Below are 12,867 nucleotides of genomic sequence, written 5' to 3'. Positions count from 1 at the left end.
GGGCTCTGGGGGGCAGTAATGCAGCCTTCTGGGCAGGAGCATGGTCTTCGTGTGTTTTCGCATGGCCAGCTTGATATGGAGTGATTTGGCACGTGAAAAAATTGCACATCAGCGTGTAATTGGAGGAAAGGCCTTTAGCGCGTAAGCGTGTCAGCACGCATACGCGTTTTCATTGGACCAAAGGCCCTTAGCGCGTAAGCGCATACGCGCGTGGGCGTTTCCCTCATGACGTGGGCATAGTGGTTCAGCACGCGTGAAAAAACTGCACGTGCACGTGTGAATGCGTGTAATCCTAGGAAAGGGCCTAAGCGCGTAAGTGACGTGTTGTGCGCGGGCATTTCCCTCAGGACGGGTTAAAGGTGAGCGGGGTCAGCAGTTCGCTGTACGTGTCTTTCGTAGAGACCGACGTGTGTAGCTGCTTCGTGTTGTTCCGCGCGCCATCACATGTTCACAGCGATCGCTGACGTATCTCTTCTTTTGGCGGGGGCATTGGCTACACGTGTTTTTCTGCATTGCGCTAGTCAGACGGTGAGTCGCGCACGCTATTTTTCCCACTGCGGGTGCCCCTGTGTATCGCACCCGTTTTCGAGGTCATAGTAGCCTGCGTGTCCCACGCGTACGCATTTTTAGTGTTACTGGGTGCCACTGCGTACTGCGGGAGGTTGATTCCATGCACGTAGGCTGCAGGGTTGCATGCATGGTTTTACTGCAGTTTTGGGGTGCCTGAGCGTAGCGTGACCCGTCACTACATCACCGGGGTCACATACAGCCTTGCAGGTGAGGGGGGCTGTTAACATCTTGCATCCCACCCCCCTTCACCCCAATTGCCCAGGTCAATTGTGGTGTACACCTCCCATTGGCACTACTCCATCTGTGCCATGGTTGGGAGGCCCCCAAAGGTGAGGGGTATCTCAGCTGGGCGTACTCCTCGTGGCAGGCGTGGTCAGGGACGTGGCCGGGGTGACCAGGTAGTAGGGGGACTCCAGGGTGTCCAGGGTGGCCACAGAGGGGGAAGAGGCAGGGGTGCGCCACTTGAGCATGATGTTGTGCCATGTGTCAGTGCAGTCATGCCACCACCCCCTGTGGTTCTGGGAGATGCAGCTTCTGCATCTGGCACTGGCGCCTGTGTGACCCGGCAGTCCGTTTCATCGACTGCCATGGGCCCAAGGGTAGTGGTAGCTGCAGGTGCAGCTGTGGACACCACCACCCAGGCTCAGGGTCTGCCAGTGCAGGCTGCCTTGGCAATTGAAGAGCCCTTGGAAGATTTCCAACAGGCCTGGAGGGAAACCGTAGGGGCACGCAGGGCTGCCCTGACCAAGACACGTGTCCCTGGGGCAGTAATGTCATCTGCTGCCCCCGAACAGCCGGGTGTTGGCAAGTGCAGGGGCAGATGCACCCAACAACACCCCGGTTGTGAGTCTGCCAACCAGGACAGTCGCAGTCAATTACCCTGCCACAGAGGATTTTGCTGCACAGGGTCCATTAGAGGGCACCCAGCTGCCACTGACGCAAGTCAGGCCTTTGGTTGTCCCTCCACCTGCCACTCTCTTGGCTCAATCCACCGGTCCCACTGGCCATGCTGATCAGGACGGCATCAGCCAGCCAGCGTCTGCGCCACAATCCAAGAGGAGGAAAGTTGCACCTGCAGCACAGGCTGGGACCCCACACACATCCACGACCTCCTGCACGTCAAGGAAGAAGCCTTTCTGCAACAAGGAACTGGACTACCTCGTGGACTACGTGCGGGGCCAATGCCGTGACATACTAGTGGGTGCCAATTGTCAGACTACGGCTGCCCACCGTGATACCCACTGGAAGCAAGTTGCGGTACATGTGAGTGCATTCGGCCATGAGGTGCGCACGGCGCAAGAGTGCAAAAAGTGTTGGAATGACCTCAAACGCAGCGCTAAGGCTAAGCATGCCTCAAATTACAACTTGACTCTGGTGACTGGCGGTGGGCCAGCACCGGAGGAGGAAGGCATCACTCCGCATAAGTCAGTCGTTGCAGAGTTCATACCATCAGAATCGGTCGGAATGGGAGAGATGCTGGACTTTGATGCACAGTCCAGTGAGTGTTGATGCGTGTTTGTGTGTGTGTTTTACTTGTGTGATGTGATGTGCATGACTGCCACTACATGTCACGTGTACATGGTTATGATGTGTGAGTAATGCAATGCTTCCCTGATGCATGTCTACTCTGTTGGATGGTGGACATGTGGAGCAGATGAGGACTGTCCACATTACCACTTTTGCATCCTACTCACATGCTGGTTACCAGTTTGCCCCTCCGGTCCATGTTCCAGCTCACTGGCACTTCTGCATGTAGTGTGGGGTGAGCTTCCTCTCAGCCCAGGAACTATGCATAGCATGACTGATGTGCATGTGTACTCTGCCTGCAAGGGGGTACCCAATGTAGGCATGCTCCCTTGCCCCTCAAGCCCCTGTTCTGCACCCCAATTCCACCTTAGCACTGGTCTGCTACAATATTGCCGTTGGGTACTTCCCTGTTCATGCCTCCTGTGTACATGCTAACATCCAGTGGCCAATCTGCCAGGTATAACCATTGTGGTACATCCTTAGTACTTGATGCAGGGTGTCTCACTTGGACTGTGCAGAGGTCAGATGCCCCGCAGGGACATGAGTGCCCATTCATGCTCCATGTCCTTTCCACGCATGCCCATATGTGTCCATGACTGGATGATGACTGTAATACAAGTCCAGGATGACCTAAATTGCATGGCATTTCATCTGCCTTCCCATGTCAACTGTGGCTCAGTACTGCGTTGCACACACGTTTAGAGTCTGACAATCTGTGAGGGTCACAGGCCTCAGCCTGTTTAAAGGCCAATGACTCTGTCCAACTGGTGTAGTGTCTTCTTCACACGTAGGTGGACTCCAGAGGTTTCATCATGTATCCTGCTTACTGTCCCATCATCATTTGCAGTGTTGTCACTTGACTCACATGAAGCTGTTCATGCTAGTCAACACTGTCTGTCAATACACAGGTCTATGCTCAGCCTTTTGAGACCATGCTAGGCATCCCTGCTTTTGTACTTGGGTGGAGGGGTGCTTTGCTTGTAGATATGCTACCCATTGAATGCACATTGCACGTGATGCCTGAAGTTGACCTTGCACTGCCTTCACATGTTCTGACACACACCATGGAGTCCTTGTACATGTAGGTAGTGAGTAACATACATATTCGCTACACTGCATAGACCCACTTCAGTGCAAACTGCCACCTTTCAACAGGTCTAATCACAGAAGCAAATTCAAGTTGACCCAGCTTGCATGCCAGGTTCTATTTTGTGTGTCACATGTCTGCCTGATGTGTTTGTTGTCAGTGTGTGTGTGTGTGTTGTGTGCTTCTAACATGTGTAGTGACCTTTGTTCTCTCTATTTTTCAGATGATGACGCAATGGAGCCGGAGGATGGCGTTGTCATGCAAGGCTCAGGGTTGTTCTCACTACAACAACCCGGCACAAGTGGGGTTGTGGGGTGGTATGCCACAAAAACCCCCAAGTGCTACAGTCCATCTTGTCTCTGGCTGCCTATGAGTCCAGCCCTGAAGAACACTCTGACAACCAATGTCGAGTTGGATGAGCATCAGGTCCATATGTCAGGGGTGAGTGATTCTGATGTGGACACTCCTCTGTCCACGACGCCTGCACTGAGGGGTCAGACAGTCTTGGTACCTCTGCCCGTGGTGGATCGGGGCACAGGGTCACCCTCCACACTAGTCACTGATGTGCCTGGGACATCACGTCGACGGGGGCATGTAGTCGTGCAGCCGCGGGCGGTGCCAACAAAACAAGGACACACGGTCCTTGGGTCCCGCAGGGGTCAAGCCCAGCAACATGGTTGCCGCGCGCAACCACAGTATACTGAGTGGGAGCAAGACATGACTGCCCATTCTGAACGGCAGAGGGCAGCAATGGAGAATATCGCTGAGAGCATGGAGCGTGTGGCCCAATCTGTGCTCCCCCCTGCTTGGCAGGTGCTTCTCCAGCAGCAGCGCACAGTCCACGGCCCGCTCGCTCAGGCTGGGCAAGGGGGCCTCAGACAGGGAACGCCAGGCTGAAATGTCATCTCTGCGTCAAGCAATTGCTGCTCATGCAGAGGCACACATGAAGGCCCTGAGGGAGGAGCATGCTTCCCTCAGATCCACTCTGGGTGTCCTTCTGATGTCACAGAGGGAGCGGGCAAAGGAGAGGTTTGAACAGCTTGAGCGTACCATCTCAGCTGAGCTACATGCTTGCTGGGAGGTGCAGCAGTTGTCAAGCCAGGCCTTGCAGGAGGAACTCTGTGTTACACGTGCTACCTTTCAAGAGGAAGCATGTGTATCACGGGAGGTTCTGCATGCAGACCTACATGTCATCACCACACAGAAACAGGCTCACCCGTCCGGCAGACTTGCTGCCGACGAGGGGCAAGATGCGGCTAGGCGTTGTCATGCTCCTGTGCCACGTCCTCCTTTCCAGGAAGAGCCAGACTAGGACGACAATCTATCTCCCACATAGGTCAGGCTGTGCAGACGTTGAGCCCATTGAGGTTTTCTTTTTCCTCAGCATCATCGCATGTGGGTGTTGAGCAGCACCCTGTACCTCACCCCTCCTGGGTGCCCCCCCCCGGGTCGTAGGTAGCCATTTTTGATTTTTCTTTTAGTTTAGTTAGTTAAGTTTCTGTTTGAAAGTTAGTTTGAATAGGTAAAGTAGGTTTTTCATAGTTAGTGTAATCAGTTAATACAGTTTAAAATTGCTAGTCTATTGTGCTTTCATGTGACGGTGTGGTGCTTTGTGGCTTTTGAAAGCATCCACTGTCTGTTCCAGCTGGGCCCTTCAAGCTTGTCTTGTGTATATGTTTGCTGCTTGGGGTCCTTAACTCACATATGCCACTCCTGCTTCCCTTATCCATGGGCTCGCAAGGAGGGTTCGGTGTAACAGCCTATTATTACACAAGGGCAATGGACTGTCATATCTGTGGCATGTTTGGTGCTGTGAACCTGTGTTAACACCCCTAGTGGGGATGATTGGGGTGTAATTGTACACTGTTCTTCTTTTGCTAGATGGGGTGTTTAATGATTCATGTGTACATTCATTGCTATGCATTGTGTAGTATGTTTGTTATCTTTAATGAACATGTGCTTGTTGCAAATCATGCCGTAGATAGTGTGTTCCACACTGTTGCTGGGAAAGACGGACTGATGGTGTGATTTCTGATGTACGTCTCTGACATGGTCCAGTCATGTAATGCCTGAAGAGACACACACAAATGAATATTAAGCATTAATCATGTGTTTCATGCACTTTCTGCAGGGGGATGAGCCTCAAGACCACCTTTGCCAGCAGACATGGGCCATTGGACGTCTGTAATCAGGACACGTTTGGTGCTGCCGACATGCACATGTGTGTGCAGGCAGAGGCACAGGGATTGCGATCATACATCCGAAAATTGATGATGTGTTTCAAGGGACTTCAGGCAAGGTGAGCAGCACAGGGGGGTCACAACACAGCAAACCTTCCACCTGGCCAGTTGAACATGCATGCTTAGTAGCAGCACTGACGGTGAACTTGGACAAATATTGGTGTAGAAGCGCACAAAACAGCTCAGATGTGTTAATGGACTGATGGCTAGTTGATGTGAAAGCTGTCTGGGGCACCTGCAGGGGCAGTGGCACATACCCTCTGGTCCACCATGGTCCACTGAGGCACTTGTATTAGCCATGTAGCATTCTGAGACATGGAATGAAGCCGCTCACGGGGACAGACAGCAAGGGACAGACTCGGGTGCAGTGCCTTTCATTTCCAAGTAGAAATTGATACATGCACTGGCTACTTTATTTTGGTCATGGTGGTACAGGACTTGTTCTGAAGTCAGACCTTGCTATATGCGTCTGTCTGCTTACACAGGGAACATTGCATGTTGTGTGAATCGTGACACATTGGTGTTCCATTTGACACGCACCCACCAGTGCCTGACTTACTGCATTGACTGTGTATGAACCATCAGTCGGGTAATGTTACGTATGGGTATGAAGCATCAGCACAAGTTTGTCTGTTTGTAGTGTATTGTGTTACTTTGGGGCATATTTGGTAGTGTGTTTGTGTGTTTTGGGCACTCACAGATTATTAGCTGTGGCTCTCTTTGCAGCATTGAACTGCTCCTGTTACCGGACCAGAGAGTGCGCAGGCAGGAGGCCAGCCCTCACCCCAGAGATACGTTTCTCTTTGACTTCCATTTGAGTACTTTGCTGCTATGGGCATGTGAACAAGTTTTGTCGATTTGTGTATGTGTTAATGTGTGTACTACATTTTGGTGCATTCCCTACTTTCCCGTGTTATTCCTACTCCCCTCTCCTGCCCCTCATTCCAATAATCAATTATGATAATGCCTGTGCCGACTGCATATCCTTGAACCTCCTCCCCCTCCAGGGTCTCAGAGGCCTGTGTGAGTTAGACCTTGCAGGAACCCAGACCACGGTGGGGGTGGTTGTTTTGTGCCACTCCTGCACCTGTACACGGGAGCTGTGACAGTAGACATCCGTTTGTGTTGCATCATTCTATGTTATGTACCACACATGGTTCAGATCCTGTAGTGACATTGTTTTACTGTGCTACCTTGTTTGTTGACATCATTGTGGTCGTACTTGGCCTTTGTGGCGTACTGCTACTTGAAGTCATCTACTGGAGGCTGTTCTGGTTTGTTTTACTGCCTGCAGGGTATTTGCTTGGCTTCTGTGTTGTCCTGCTTTGAGTTCTCTTGGATTTTGTGCTTTTGCAAATCTAGGTGGACTCTGAGGGTGCTCGCAACTTTTTACACACAAGGTGGGAGATGGTGACAAAGGGGAAGGGTGATCCTGTGGCCAGGTGGAATTCAAGGATGTACGATGAATGACCCAGATGCAGTTGTTCAGTGGGTCGTGGTGATTTGTGAGGGAGGGGGTGTGTTTGTTGTTGATAGTTGCCTTGCCCTGCAGTGTGATGGCCACCCTGAAATTGTAATTGTGCTTTCCAATGTACATGATGTATTCTGCTGATAAATGCCTGTTCATGTGTTGTGTTTACCTTCCAGGTGCGAGGGGATAGTTGTGGTTTGACATGCTGGGGTATACACATGGTGAATGTTCACATATGATGTGTAGAGGACACTGATGGTCACTTGATTTCACATGCATATGTTGAGTGCATGCCCCTACTGACCCACACGCTCGCACTACATGTACAACCAACCTTCCATGTCCACGTGTACAATCTGTTTGCCTTCTGGTGCCCACTGTGTCCCTGCAGCACATGTTCTCTGACCATTTGTGGATCCTGTACATGCCTAATTTGGTTTTTTATGTAGTTTGTCGCTTAGATATCATGCTCAGGGTGTGCATCACACACAATGGCTGTTCACTGTGCTGTGCGCTGAACAGTGTGTTGCAGGAGGTAGACACGGCACACAGTAGCTGCAGTGTTGATTTTGCAATGCACATTGTGCATGTAGACAGGCATTCATTGTTATGTTTCAAGCATTTGGGTATGACTTATTTTGGGTGGGAGGTTGTTGGTCAGTCATTTCATCTGATTCCATGTCAGGCATCATTGTCTGATGCCAATTTACATTTTTCACATTGCAATGTGTACCTTATTGTTACTGTGTTGGTGTATGGCTATTGCTTGCCATGTCATGTTGTGGTTTTGGAGGGTTTGAGTGACATACCAGTGATAGGCATGGCCTGTTTGGCAGGTCTGTGCGATTCACACCTTGCATGTGTGCCTTATGGTCACACAGGATTGCTTGCGTTTAAGTACCTAGGGATGCACACAATGTGGCAATTCCATGGCAACAATCTCAGGGTGGTAAGGTTGTGACAGTTGACTGTCTCTTTGTCATCATCGATTGTCACCTGGTACGTGCCCGGCCTGTGTGGATTCCGCAGGGTGGGTAGTTTAGGTGAAAAATCTGTCCACAAGCTGGGTCTGTGCTTCCTCGCCACGTGCCCTATCCCCTCCCATGGGCAGCGCCTGTGCCTGTGGTTGGGGATGTGGGGGCACCACAATGTCCACCGGTACGCCCTGCCGTGCTGCAACATTGTGCAGGACACATGCTGCCACAATGATCCTCCACACTAGTGGGGGTGCAAAGTTTAGCTGCCTGCCAGAGCAGTCAAGGGAGCGGAAGCGTGACTTGAGCACTCCGAATGTGCGCTCCACTATGGCCCTGGTTGCAATATGGGCCGCGTTGTATCTTACCTGGGGTGGTGTGGTGGGGTTCCGGATTGGCGTCATCATGTGGTTGCTCAGAGGGTAGTCACTGTCCCCTGTAGAGGTGATAATGGTTGTGATTATTGTGGTTTGTGTATTTGTGTGTGTGTGTGACATGCATACATGTGCACAGGCATTTGTACTCACCTAGGAGGCATGTGTTGCCATGCTGGCCAGCTTCCAGGACCCGGCTCAGGGCAGACATTCTGTATATGAAACTGTCATGGGTGGAGCCAGGGTAGTTTGCATAGACGGAGGTGATGATTCCCTTTGCATCGCATACCACCTGTACATTTATGGAAGGCCAGTGCTTGCGGTTTCGGTAGATGTGCTCAGTGGCCCTAGGTGGACGTAGGGCCACATGGGTGCAATCTATGACACCGAGCACTTTGGGGAAGTGTGTCACCGTGTAAAAGTCCTGGACAATGGTCTGCCTTTCTGCGGGTGTTCTGGGCATGTATATGTGCCTGCGGACTGAGGGGCATGCAGTCATGATTACCAAGACCTGGTGTAGGCAGCGTGACTGCGTGGCCTGTGAGACCCCCCCCACTATGGCAGTAGTCCACTGAAAAGACCCAGTGGCCACAAAATGCAGGACATTGAGCACCTTCTCCAAGGGGCTCAATGCTTGGGAGCAGAGGGTGGGGGATGTTAGGTCATCTTCCCACTCCCTGACCAGGTCTAGGATGATAGGGGGTGGAAACCTATACCTGCCATAGACCTGGTCGTCAGGCATCACAAAAAGGCTTGTCCGTTGTGAAAAAATGCGTGCCCTGGCTATTCTCCTCCTCCTGCGGTGTCCCACGATCAGTGCTGTGACAAATGGGGCATTCATCGTAGCTGTATATACGTGTTTGTTGTTTGCTTCGGCCCGCCTTCTTGTGGCGGACACGTTGATACCTGTGCGCGTCTTTTGCCGTGCGCGGGTTTCCCGTATTCAAATCCATTAATACATGTTGTTCGCGTGCGTGTGGGCATTCCATGTAGTTCCCTGCAGTACTTTCCCAGTTACGCCTTCTTTTTCAGGCGCTATTCCCCATTCCGCCTGTTACGCCCCCTGTTCCACCTACTTTTGTTGTGTGCGCCGCGCTATGTGCGCTTTCGCTGTGTGCTTAGCGCACGCTGTTTGGAGACGTGTGCGCCAGCGTGCGCCATGCACGGATTTGGCGCACAACCAGTGGGAAAGTACCGCAGCGCCTTCCTTGAATCGCACGCGTGCGCTTGCTTTCTCACGCTTGCGCCTCCTTGCGCCTACTTGCGCTGGGATTTTAGGCGCACGATTGTTCCATGAAACGGTCCCTAAATGGCATAACCTATTGTTATTTCACTAACCCGCCGCGCTATTTGAGTTTTCTGACTGTCAAATCATTGTCAGTTTCTGCTATTTGGCGCCAAGGGCGCCATTATTGCTGAGACCCACACATCAAGGAAGGCACCTTATCCGTAAGAGTGCGCTCCCATGATTTATGCACAGTTAGGACACCAGTATGAGAACTATGTTTCTTTATCAGGTGCATATAGCAAGTTTCATTTATCATGATGGCTGCTAAATGTTGAGAAATGCGCCGCAATAGATCCACATTCTTGCCACCGAACGTTGAAATTAAAGACACAACTACATCCTGAAGGGCAGTTCCCGATCTCTGGGGAGAAGATGGGTGCGACCTTCTTAACTATACCTGTACTCGCAAGGCTAACCCTCAAACTCTGCTGTGTTGGTGTGCGAGGCAGTTCAGAATTGCCCGTTTCGTTTCTGGCAGATCTGTGAGTTTGGACCCTGGCTCACATGGATAACACACACCTGATTCCTGTAGTTGCTGTCAGTGTGCTCAGTACTTTACAGCTACTACAGAACTCTGTGGAAGCCCGTGTGCTCAGCACAGAACAACCTGGTATTCATCATTTGACGTATTGTGTATGCTTCCTCCAAGAAAAGAGGCCCTATGTGCCGCAGGCCTACCGGGGAAACTCCCAGTCTCCCGGTGGGCCAGTCCAGGCCTGCCTGTTGGCTCCCGAGGGCTGGCGCGGCACACTCCACTCGAATGGTCATGTCTGCCATGAAGGTAATTTCAGTGCATTTATTTAATTGGGGGCACCGTCGTGTATAGTGTCTGTGTGTCATGGCCCAAGCTGTGTTGCGGGCGCTGGGCCTAGTAGCTAGCTGATGATACAGGTACCATCCGTTTGGTGTTAGTTAGACTGTTAGTTAGGTGCCCCCCTCCTCCTACCCGTGGTGCTAAATCACACTATGTTGTGATGTGCAGCTGTTTTAATGTGTTCACTAATTTTGATTTCCCCAGGCACAGGCTCCAGGCCCAGACTATCTTTAGCATACCCCAGCCTCACCCCTCATCTCAGTGGGCCTATGCGCAACAACAAGGTAAGGACATCATCCTATCCTCCATTCACACGTTGTGGATACACGGGCAGGAAAGGCACATTTGCTACTGTGTAGCAAATGTGACCAGAAACAAGCAGTGGCCTGGTTACATGTGCACGCAGTCCACGCATTTCAGAGTCAGACTCAGACCTGAGGCACCCACAGCAACGCCGCACTTATTAGTTCTGTGCTGCCTGGCCTGCCCTCAGCTTGTGCCCTGAGTGCAGCCTGATCGACATGCCCGTGTTACTGGGAGCTGGGGAAAAACAAGAGTAGACTGAGCTTCTTCGCTTGCACACACACAGCTGAGCCACACTAGGCATTATTTTCCCCACTCAGCACTGATATGTTATTCTGAGTAGGTCCCTGGGCCCCTCAACACTCCTAATTGCTCTCTGAGCACCTCAACCCTCCTTATCTCTCTTTGTTTAGTGGCGCCTCACTACATCTTCTGTTCCCCCTTTTTCTTCTTTCTTTGTCACAGTCACTGTTCAAAGGAGGTAGAATCCTCTCCCTGCTGGGTGCTAATTACACTGCCCTGGGGCTGCAGGATGGGTATGGGATGCAAATGGGACAGATTCCAAGACATTTGGATAGGCAGAATAGTGTGCGAATGGCCATTTCTGTCGGGCTGCCTGGGTTGTGGGAACTGTGCTTACAGGTGTGTCCATGCAAGGGAGTATATTTGTTTTGGACACCATTTTCACCTCCATTACACATCTGCTTAAACACACTTCTTGGGGCGCAAAGACAAATGTTCTCCTAGGGGAGAAACAAAAAATAAAACATGCAAGCAAACAATGACGGCTTTACTGAGTAATGAACGCAACAGCATGTGGAGTCATGCAGCCTGCATGATGCAGGGATTCTGGTGCTCTACGCCAGCGTGAATGAAGATAGCCAATGTTTTATGTGAATGTGGGGGCAGAGGGACTTGCGTGTCAGCATTTGCCACTGCATTGGTTAGTTCAACGTTTTGCGCGGCCCGACTTTTGCATCGACGGATTGATCCCTGCAACAACCCGACGCATGGTATCAGACCAGGAAGAGTTAAATGATTTGCGATCACGCGCAGGCCTAACAGAATGGAATCAGCAACCAGTCCGCATAACACCAAAAGAATGAGGCAGCTTGATATTGAATTTATTTGAAATTGATGACATATAGCAATAGCTACTGGGCTAACTAAGTCTAAATCAAGCTCAAATACTCCAAGAAGTTTGAAGTAGTGATCTCTAGCATTAGTTACAGAATCAACAAAGCTTAATTTGAGTGCAAAAACTCCAGGAGGAACACACACGCACGCAGCAGGGATACTCTGCTAATAGATGAAATTGCCTTGAAGACGACCAGGGGGTCGAAACACTTATCGGCTATTTCGATATCAGAATTAAACATATATGTGATAACATACTGAGAGATTTGTACTTCTATATTAGATCGTGAACAGAAGAGAATTAGAGATTATAGCACAATTATCAGCATCTTATGTATTGATGCAACTTTTAAGGAAGCTCGGGGTTCTCCCTTATGCTGACACTGCTGAAAATAACACACTAACAGGATAGGTCGTAGCGCCCCCCTTCTTTGGTTATACCCCAATCTTAGTATACCAATGTTTTGATAATGTAAGCACTACTAAAGCACAAGTGTTGGCCGGTGTCCGGTCAAAGTTTCTACTCAAAAGGGTCGAATAATATCTTTAATGTGATTTAGTTTAAATAATAAACTTTACACATATACATCATAACAATATACACCATGAAAAACAATACAATATATATACATTCATTAATAGAATAACATATAATACAATACATTTATACCAACATCAAATTTAGCACCACTTACAAATCCTCCTTATCTCCTGGTCATAATGTATTATATCCTAGATTTAACCTCCTTCTTAATACAAATTCTCCTTATGCAGGCAGGGCCTAGGTGAATCATAGCAGGCCTCATAGTGATATACCCAATTTAGTTTCCACCTTCAGCCAGATATTATAGAGTGCAGTTAACAGACGCGTACTTTCGGTATTAACACAATGGTCCCAAAACGACGTCTCCCATATAGTCTCCCAATTGTGTACATACTTTCCCAGATAATATTTTATGTCATCCATCATTGCCTGGCATTCGGTAAGGACATGCTTAGCTGTCTCAGGTAATTCCTGTTTCTTACAGAGGCGACAGGATCGTTGTTCTTTGGGTATCTTATCTATCACCCCCGTAGTCATC

The sequence above is a fragment of the Ambystoma mexicanum genome, chromosome 7p (genome assembly GCF_040938575.1).
Source record: "Ambystoma mexicanum isolate Mex_15411 chromosome 7p, UKY_AmexF1_1, whole genome shotgun sequence".
NCBI classification, from domain to species: domain Eukaryota; kingdom Metazoa; phylum Chordata; class Amphibia; order Caudata; family Ambystomatidae; genus Ambystoma; species Ambystoma mexicanum.
Note: the sequence above shows the minus strand (reverse complement) of the source record.